Here is an 11,082-nt window from a genome sequence, read left to right as displayed (position 1 = left end):
TCCTTTCAAGCATCATCCCATAGATTCCCTGGAATGTATTTTGCACCATTCAAACACGATTTACAGATGAAACAAAAACAAAAACAAAAAAATAGGCAAATAGAACAAAAACTTTAAAATGTACAAAAGTGACACTTTCAATAGAGTCCAGATGTCCTCTCATTGCCACAAGTTAAGACGCAAACAAAATAAATAGCCTTAAATAAATAAGTAATAAAGATATTATACCAAAATAAGCAGAATTGACTGTATATGTTTTACTTTGAATGAGTTTACCAGTATGTTTTTTTGGGTTGTGGGATAAAAGCTATGCACCCAGAGGGGTCCCATGTAAACATGGGGAAAATAGCCAAATTCCCCAAAAACTGAGCCCTGGTTGTAATGAAAAGACATTGCCGCTGAGTAGCTGGGCGGGCGGGTGTGGGGAGGGGGGCGGGCGGCGGCTCCGCCACCCGCCCAGAGACTGACAGAGATTGCTGTGTGGAGTGTGTCCCGGTGTGGTGTCCAGCGCACCGGTGGTGGGTGGGTGGCGGGGGTTTGGGGTGGACAGCATTGCGGGTTGCGGCTGACTAGCTGGTGGGGGCTGGGGCGGCTGCCGCCCGCTATTCTGCCGAAGATTGCTGCAGCCAGGGATGTCTGTCTGTCAGGCAGCACTTTAAGCACGACGGGCAGTCTCCGGCGGGGGGGGGGGGGGGGACCGGGAGGGGGGAAATCACTCACCGAACAGCTGCCTGTGGCTCTGTCTGTCTGCTTGTTGAACTTGTTGGCAGATCGCTGCAGGCAGCTTCCTTCCTGCGGCTGGCTCTCCTCTGCGGTAGCTTTCCAGCAGGCTGCTGCTGGACAGCTGCAGCTCACTACCGCCCTCCAAAAGACAAGTCCATGCATAGACTGTTGGTTTACTATTTGGACACTGTGCCATCCGGATAATGTACTGAAAGCAAGGCAAGATCCTAAAGGCTGCATCTGCAGCATTTATTTGACTTTGATTCTATAGTTTGAGAATGCTGGAAAAGACTCTATATACTGTGTATATATATTCTTGAGATTGTGGCTGCAAAAGCAAGGATTCAGAGCCTTAATGACAAAGAGACTGTTTAACTGTCCAAGGGCTTCTTTAAAGAGACACACAGACTAATGCAGACCTCAGAACCTGTATTCTAAGTAAATGGTGACAATTGCTATTATTGCTTGAAGAAGCTGAAATTGTAATAAAACTCCCTTTATTTCACTGTCACCTGTTTAACTCCTGCCTCTCTGTGAAGAAATCTGAGTTGCCACTGAAGATGTTCCTGAAAGGTAAATCTCTGTAACCTCAGTCCTGAGTGTTACAATTGGCGTCCTACGAACAGGATATAAACACAATATCAACATGTCATCCAATGAACAAGCTGAAGGAGATTCTCCAAATACTGTTCCAACCATAACCAACATAAACCCAATAATGCTGCCCTATCACTTTGGAGTCACATGGCTCCCAGTTTATAGTGGAGAAGCTTCAGAGGCAAATACCTTAACAGACTTTAAAAGAAAAATGGAGTCGATGTTTATCCTGTACACATTATCAGACCAGCAACAAGTGCTTAGGAGGACTGGGGTTATGCTCTGGTGCTTAGGAGGACTGGGGTTATGCTCTGGTGCTTCAGACTCAGATTGTGCTGTGGTGCTTAGGACTGGGGTTGTGCTGTGGTGCTTAGGACTGGGGTTGTGCTCTGGTGCTTAGGACTGGGCTGGGGTTGTGCTCTGGTGCTTAGGACTGGGCTGGGGTTGTGCTCTGGTGCTTAGGACTGGGCTGGGGTTGTGCTCTAGTGCTTAGGACTGGGCTGGGGTTGTGCTCTGGTGCTTAGGACTGGGGTTGTGCTCTAGTGCTTAGGACTGGGATTGTTCTCTGGTGCTTAGGACTGGGGTTGTGCTCTGGTGCTTAGGACTGGGGTTGTGCTCTGGTGCTTGGACTGGAGTTGTGCTGTGGTGCTTAGGACTGGGGTTGTGCTGTGATGCTTAGGACTGGGGTTGTGCTGTGGTGCTTAGGACTGGGGTTGTGCTGTGGTGCTTAAGACTGGTGTTATTCTCTGGTGCTTAGGACTCGGGTTGTTCTCTGATGCTTTGCGCAGGAGATGTTCTAAGTCTGAGGCTAAGTGTACCAATGATGACCCTCTACTGAGCCCACTGCATCTATCTTCTACTGCAGGTTCTGGGATCAGAGTTTCTCTCCTGTACTGTCTGTGTCCAACCTGCTTTCCAGGACCATCAACCAACACTTTGGCCTAAAGGTGTGAAACAATGGAGCAAGATAAGTGCCCATGTAAGCAGGGTCCACCCCTATCCCCCCCACCACCACCAACAGTGTAAGCCTATAATAATATACATAATATAATTATATCAATATCTGTTCTTCATAATGTCTCTCATTTCAAAGATTGCTTTTCAACAGGCACATACATTATTCATCTAATGAAATTAAATGCAATGTTTGTTTTCCCAATGTGTGTAAAGCCAGATGAAAAATCTCTGGTCCCTCATTCTGAGTCTGCAAATTGCTCACTTACAGGAATGCAATGTCTGCAGTCCAGCAGCTGTTTACTGTTATTGATACACTTATTGTTCATGATCAGCAATTGTGTTATTTATGTTTTAGCTCATTTACCATTTAGAAGCCACAACTTCTATTATCTTAGTCAGTATGGTATTAGTTATTTATTAACAGACCTTTACAGAGAATATCTTAACATTGGGAAGCGAACCCATGACCTCAGGGCTGTGAGGCAGTAATGCTAACCGTTACACCATCCATGCTGCCCTATCAATGAGGCAGTGTATCCCTAGTACTGTATGTCATTTTGTATTATTGGGTCAAGAACAGTATATTTTATTTCAATATAGCAAGAATGTATATGTACAGCATATGACCTATAAAAGGGGGCTTGGGCAAAATAAGCAAAAAGCAGCTTGTGGCTCTATGTATTCTTACATGATTTCTAGAATAGATGCTGTGGGCTGAATATTCAGCATTAACCACATTCACAATGGATCAGGTGTTAATCTTACTAAGCGGAAGGTTTGCAGCTGATTGACGACAGGTTCTAGGTCCAAAATACTTAATATACTGTACTAAAGGCGATTATGTCCTAAATATACCAAGCGGGCAATGATAATTATTGAGAGTCCTCTTTCACCATCTTGATACTTCCCCCCCCCCCAAAATAAAATAAAAATAAAACCCCCATATGAGACATATACCCCTTTTACACCAGAGCCGCGACTCAGGTTATTGCCTCTCCAGTCCGGCCGGGGCTTGGTGTAAAAGGGGTAAAAAATGCAAATGTTCAGGGTCGGACACGGGGCTTCACCGGAGTCAGGGGCCGTGTAAATGGGTAACCCAGGTCATCAGACCCAGGGAACTATTTCCTCCAATCAGGTAGCCCCAACATTATGGTGTGTGGCCTAATATGTAATGGGCATTACGGTGTGTGGCATAATGTCTAATGGGCATTACGGTGTGTGGCATAATGTCTAATGGGCATTACGGTGTGTAGTAGCTATCAGTTCAGAAGTGATACTGTCGGCGCTGGGGGCAGCCATTATATGGGTCTTCTAGCCATCAATACGCCCACCATCCATCCCTGCTCCACACAACTACTAGTGATTGAGGGGGTAGGAGGGCCCCCAAAAATCTAAGTGTATGGGGCTCCAAGATTTCTGTTGCCGGTCCTGAAGCCTCCGCTGCTGCCTGCGGTACTATGCAGACTAACCATACACACACACCCCGCAGCCTATAATCCTAACCATACACACACATACACCCAGCAGCCTATAACCCTAACCATACACACACCCCGCAGCCTATAACCCTAACCATACACACACACACACATATACACCCCGCAGCCTATAACCCTAACCATACACACATACACAAGCAACCTATAACCCTAACCACACACACACACACATACACCCCGCAGCCTATAACCCTAACCATACACACACCCCCCAGCCTATAACCCTAACCATACACACACACACATACACCCCGCAACCTATAACCCTAACCATACACACACATACACCAGCAGCCTATAACCATAACCATACACACACCCGCAGCCTATAACCCTAACCACACACACACCAGGCAGTCTATAACCCTAGCGATGCACACCCCGCAGCGTATAACCCTAACCATACACACACATACACCCGCAGCGTATAACCCTAACTATACACGCATACACCCTGCAGCCTATAACCCTAACCATACACGCATACACCCCGAAGCCAATAACCCTAACCATACACGTATACACCCCGCAGCCTATAACCCTAACCAGTGGAGTAACTATCGCCCCGCAGCCCCCATGGTGGCGGGGAGATGCTTGGAAGGTGAGGGCGCTGGGGGTCTGCGTGGCTATTGTTACCGTCCCGCTGCGTCTGCCAAGGGACCTTTCGCCAGCTCTCCGTCTCCCTGCTCTCCTGGCTCCGTCTGCAATAAAAAATGTGAAACACAGAAAATGGCTGCCCCCGTAATGCAGACCGTTTTTGAGGATGCTAGAGGAGGCGGAGGCCTCCTCTAGCATCCTTAAAAACGGTCTGCTGTACGGGGGCAGCCATTTTCTGAGTGACATGTTTTTTATGACAGCAGGAGCTGGGAGAGCAGGGAGACGGAGAGCCGCAGTGCAGACTGATTCGCCGGCTGAAGGTCCCTGGGCAGACGCAGCGGCACTACATGCAGGGGTAAGGGTGTTGGGGGCATGCAAAAGGGTTGTGGCGGGGGGCGTGCAAAAGGGTTGTGGCGGGGGGGGGGAGATTTTTCCATAGTTATGCCACTGACCCTCACCATACACACGCATACACCCAGCAGCCTATAACCCTAACAATACACACACATACACCCGCAGCCTATAACCCGAACCATACACGCATACACCCCGCAGTCTATAACCCTAACCGTACACACATACACTCTGCAGCCTATAACCCTAACCATACACACACCCTGCAGCCTATAACACTAACCATACACACATACCGCAGCCTATAACCCTAACCACACACCCACCCCGCCAGAAAATATTTTCGCTGGGGAGAAAAATTTATAGCTACGCCACTGTGTGTGGCATAATGTGTAATGGACAAAAACAAGGTTTTATGCACCTGCGCTGCCAGAAACTGATCTAGAGTTTACCTGCGATTTCACACTGAACAGAAGGACACCAGGGCACGGAATGATATAACAAATTTTATATATGAAAAAAAGAAATTATGGTACTTGTGAGTTATCCGGGCGTCCGATTTTTTGATTGTATGCCTTAAGTTAAGGCATACAATCAGATGCGATGCGATGCGATATCGCATCGCATCGCATCGCATGCGACCATCGGATGCGATGACCCGATTTTTCCATAGGAATCAATGTTAAAATGATTCCTATGGAAAAAGGGGTCCTTTTCATACCCCTACTATCCAAGTGGGCATGGAGTTGGATATAAACCTGTGGCGAGCGTAGCGAGCCACCGAGCCCGAAGCGTGGCGAGCGAAGCGAGCCCCGCGAGGGGACGGTATTCTGTGTCCCCTCGCGGGGCTCGCTACGCTCGCCACGCTTCGGGCTCGGTGGCTCGCTACGCTCGCCACAGGTTTATATCCAACTCCATGCCCACTTGGATAGTAGGGGTATGAAAAGGACCCTTTTTCCCATTGAATTCCATGTTAAAATGGACTCAGTCCATTTTAACATTGATTCCTATGGAAAAATCGGGTCATCGCATCGCATCGCATCGCATCCGATGGTCGCATGCGATGCGATGCGATGTCCCGATCCGACCCGATTTAAAAATCGGACGCCCGGATAACTCACAAGTACCGAAATTATTATATAAAATACACAAATATGCATATATTAAAAAATAAGTATAGACAATATATAATGCATGGGCAAATACCATATATTCAAAAGTAGAGGGTTACTCATATACCAATGAGGTCTCAAAAAGTAGAAAATGGGTTAAAAATAGCCAGCAACACCAGTGAGGTAATGAAGTCCGCAGATAAGCATAGCAGCACAATTAGCATATATTAGTATCAGCCGGATAGTGAATAGCAGGGATGATTGGGTTAATTGACAGAATGGAGCAGGATTTTAGTAAGCCAGAAATATTTGAAGCAGTTTGTTAGGATGGAAGCTCGATGCGATATGCCTGGTTTTAGCGCTTGTAACGCCAGGTGATGTATGGTCAGGTAGCGCAGAGACTTTCCTTAAGGTATGCTCACCCTCCTTGATGTTTTTGGAGACGGTGGGGCGGGGAGCCCAGATGACGGTGGGCTCTACCCGCTATAGATGGTAGCTGGCGTCCTTTATTCTCCAGATGTATGACTGTCAGGGCGTAAGCCGGTTTTAAGGCAGCAGACGGCTGAGTGTACCGAGCGGGAGTCTGCCGCTGGAAGCCGGAGTGTGCACAGCGAGACTCTGGGTCAAATGGTGCTGTAGCGTGGCCTCTCACGTAGCTTGGCGTGCTGGCGTATATAATGTGTAATGGGCTTTATGGCGAGCGGTATAATATAATATAGGCAGCCCAGCAGCTTACCTTGGTGCTGGGCTTGCCCCCAGCATGTCGGTCGGCGTTGCGGGGATGTCGGCCGGCAGGTTTCCCAGTGCTTGGAGATGATGTCTTCTCCAAGCACAGGCTCAAGGCCCGACTTCACCAGCGTCGCCGACCCGGCATAATGCGGGGAGACGCCGGTGTAAAAGGGAACATCTGCCGGGTCGCACCCGGGTCCAAAAACCCGGGTGCGACCCAGCAGTTTTAATGTAAAAGTGGTAATAGTAGTATGTTTATCTGGAGTCCTTTGCAAATGGCAGATCATTAGTGGACACTGCCATGGGAATGAATTGATTGGTCAGTGCATGAGAGCTGCCATGGGTATTTATTCTAATTAACAACCATTGCCCTGTACCCACTGCTATACCAGTATAGGATAGGATGATGTACTGTACCTATTGGTATTAGGGCAGGGTATACCTAGGAGGGGTGGTTTGCACTTTTTGTGACCTCTGCATCAGAAACAGAGAACTCCTCACTATCAGCATTCCCTGCACCCTTCTTCAGGAGGTGACATAGAAATTGTGACAGCTCAACATTCCAATCAGAAATTTCAGGAGGTGCTGGATAGTACCACTATGTTCTGCATAATTGTCCACTTTCCAGCTAATATTGGTCTTTCCCCTACATTTCCCCAAAGTGATCTGCAAATTTCTACATTTAATGAAAACACAGGATATTTACATTTGTCTTTTTTTTTTCTCTTTTCTTTTGTTACTGTCATTTCTTACAGTAGCTATGTCCTATTTTTGTTGCTCAGCTGCTGACATCTAGTGGCCAAAGAATGACTTGAAAGAAAAAAAAATACACAATATCATTTGGTTAGTCTGTGCCATTGATGGCGGGAAACCACCTGGTTCTCCCTCATTGATGGTAAAAGTATTTGGCATTGGCTATAAACCATTGGTGATTATGAATGAATGGTAAAGTTCATTCATAATCATCAATGGATCATTACATCATACATGTCAGTTGTATAACCTTCACTACATGCACATGGGCAGTATGGCTGGTGAGTCCTTGAGCGCCCATACACATGTGTGTTTAGCAGCATTACAAGCTACATATTTATTAGCCTAGGGCACCTGTAACCTGTAACCTTGTCAGGGTTCGGTTTTCGGGGACAATCCCGCGTCCCTCCTGTGGCTGGCAGTGTCCCGCGGCGAGGGGGGGGGGGGCTGTTGGGAGTCCCCCCTGTCGGCTGCTGAGCAGTGGGGAATAAACGCTGTGCGGACGCACGCACAGCGTCTATTCCATACCTGCCTACCCTCCCGCATTTAGCGGGAGTCTCCTGTTTTTTTTTAATCCTTCTCCCGCCCCCCCCCCCCCCCCCCGCAAATCCCTTGGTTTCTCCCGTTTTTTAGTTCCCTTTGCAAATAAATACCTGGGTGTGCATGTGCGAACGCGATGTTGCGGGGACGGGGCCTAAATGCCCGACGTCATTATGACAGCCACCGCGTCTGTGAAGGTAGCGCTGGCCGTGGGAAGGAACGGTGAATCTGTGTGGTGCGGTGCGGCAGCAGGAGCATGGGCAGGAGCTGGGAAGCGGCAGTGAGCCGGGAGCACGAGTCAGACTCAGCTGTGTAGCGGCAGCTGCAGTAAGTAAAACTCATACAGCAGCCTGACTCACCTTCTGGGAAAACCTGTGGTTCTCCTCACACGGTGGGAGAGCGATCAGACCGGTCAGGTGCCTTCATCTCCTCTCTGGGCTCCTCCTGAGCCTCATTGCTGCTGCAAGCTGCTGGGCTGTTCTCTCCGTCCCTCCTCCCTGCTCAGTAGCGCACGCAGGGGGGGTTTATGAGTACCCAGAAACCCCCCCAGGAGTCTAAGGGCCCTGGGCTGAAAGCTGAGGGTCCCCTCTTTCCATAGGTACAAGAATTTAAAAAATTGTCCCTTGGGAACCGGAGATATCTGACTTCAAAGCAGTGGTCCCCATCCAAGCCTGTTAATTGCTCTTCCCAGTCAGATATTTCAGGTTCTGTATGACTTAGAGTTTTTCTGAGGGTATATTCCAAAATCTGGGACTCTTCCCCCTTTGATGGACACTAGTAACTTGTCTCTACTGTGCCCAGAACCAGAGATATCAGCCTTCCAGCAGCTGGTTATTGCTCCAGATCCACACACCTGGTATGTAGTATTATATGCTCGTTGGCAGATTGCTCTGCCTCCTGAACTCTGATCCCCTAGTTCCTAGTACTATTTGGTAGGTGGGATTCTCTCGTTTTTAATTCCATTAAAATCCAATAAATCTATTTCCGGAAACTGGAGATATCTGCAGTCAAGCAAGCTGTCCTCCCACCAGAAAATTATGAATAATAAGCCCACTCCACTATACACCCCTCCTCTGCGTATTAAACATCCTCTACCACCCTTGAAGTTATGTAGTCAGGGCCCCTTCATTCAGCCCAATACCCCCTTCTCCCACCCCATCTCCCACCATCTGTGCAGTAAAGGGGTAATTAGTGGAAATTACTGATCCAGGCCCTACATGCTGAGTGGTTGATATAATACCCCCTACCACCCGCGGGACATCAAAGCTTCCCCCACCCCTACCGATGGAGGATCAGTAGGGGCCCCAATACATTGCTATGCCCAGGGGTCATACACTGCTGTTGACGCCCCTGTATATGTATGTGTATATATATATATATATATATATATATATAATTATTATAATTATTATTATTATTATTATTTATATACATTTGGTCTATCTATAATACTTTAACTGACCCGGCATATACTGGGTCACCAAAGTGTCCATCTCCGTGCTTTGCTCCGCCCCTCTGGAAACCCCCTTCTGAAAATCCTGCGTTTGCCCCTGCTGCTGTGTATAACTCTACTGTCTCTCTTGCTGGCCACTACACACGTTGCTTTTCTCAAACATATGTGCACTGAGTTTCTTATGTCATTGTTCTGACATACACTGCACCTCACTTTAAATAGAGAAAAACATATTTCTAACGCTGCGGCTGTAAGCAGCGTACCTCTCTCCCCCACTAAGCCTGCTTCTTATTGATCCTCTCTCCCCCCACCACTTGGCCCGCCCCTGACTTGCACCCAAGACATGCTCCACTCCTCCTGTCATGCCCATTAATTTACAAGCTGACTGTCTGCCTGTGTACTGCCCGCATTCCTACAAGGGCATACCTCCCAACTTTTTAAATTGAAGGTTAGGGACACGCACGCGGCTGTGCCGAAAAGGGGGCGTGGCGGATGCAAATTAGGATGCTGCATATGCAAATTAGGGCTGCGCTCCCATTTTTGGCCACTTCCCCGCTAAATAGATGCTGTGCGCATGCACATCTAAAATCTCCCTCAAACTGCTTTTCAAAAGTAGGCAAGTATGGTCTATTCCCGCAGCTAGGGGGCTGGGGGCATGGCTAATGGCTCACAGAGCCTCTGGGTCATGCCCCCATAGCGGCAAAATGGGGGCGTGGCCCCGCGGGAGTCTCAAGTGTAGGCCACGCCCCTTTTATTAGACCACACCCCCATTTCCGGCGCACATCCCCATGTCCCTCCTTCACCGCTGCTCAAGTTGGGAGGTATGCTGTAAGTCAGAGATGGCTGGTTTTGTACGGGGAAGAATCTGGATGGGTATTTGCAAAGAGAAGCAGATCAGAAAGAACTTTTTCACAACAGCTGTCCTGCTACTGAAAGATTGATACAGTCAAGTGGAATTTGCATACCTCCCAACTTGTAGGCCCCAGAGATCGGGGTGGGATGGCCATTGACCTCACGACGTTGAAAAAAATATATTTTTATTTATTTATTTTTTACATAGAAAAGCCTGCATGGATCTGACTGATCGATGCAGGTTTCAGCCAAATACACCTGGAAAATTAGGAGTATTTACATAGGACCGGTTAGTAAATTCTACATCAGGGACCCACACATCAGGGACCCCCACATCGGCACTGCTGTGGCGGGTGGGTGGCAAGCAGCGGGGTCGGGCAGCACGGTACGGGGTCCCTGCAGCGGATGGTGGGGTCCCTGCGGCAGATAGGAAGTCAGCGGCGGGGTCCCTGCGGCAGATGGGAAGAACTAGTAGCACTACTAGTTCTTCCCATCTGCCGCAGGGACCCCGCCGCTGACTTCCTATCTGCCGCAGGGACCCCGCCGCTGACTGCCCATCTGCCGCAGGGACCCCGCTGCCTCCCCAGCACTGCACGGACCCAGCTGCAGCACTGCATGGATCCCCACTGCCCAGGTACCACCTGACTCATGGGGGGTTAAGGGGACCCACTGTCCAGGTATCACCTGCCTCCATGGGGGGCCCACTGCCCAGGTATTTCCTGCCTCCATGGGAGGGGGGGTAGGACCTTAATCTGGCCCTGGCGTATCCATTCGTAATCGAATATACGAATATGAATATGCCTGGAATACGAACACCTGTATACCGGCTTTTGTAAATCCGAAAATACGAATTTACGGCCGTATACAGGTACAAATGGCTACGAATAGGCGTATTCGTAGCCATTCGTATGTTAGT

This window comes from Crinia signifera, chromosome 5 (genome assembly GCF_055691185.1).
Source record: "Crinia signifera chromosome 5, ASM5569118v1, whole genome shotgun sequence".
Classification (NCBI taxonomy): Eukaryota; Metazoa; Chordata; class Amphibia; order Anura; family Myobatrachidae; genus Crinia; species Crinia signifera.
This window is presented reverse-complemented; position numbering follows the sequence as displayed.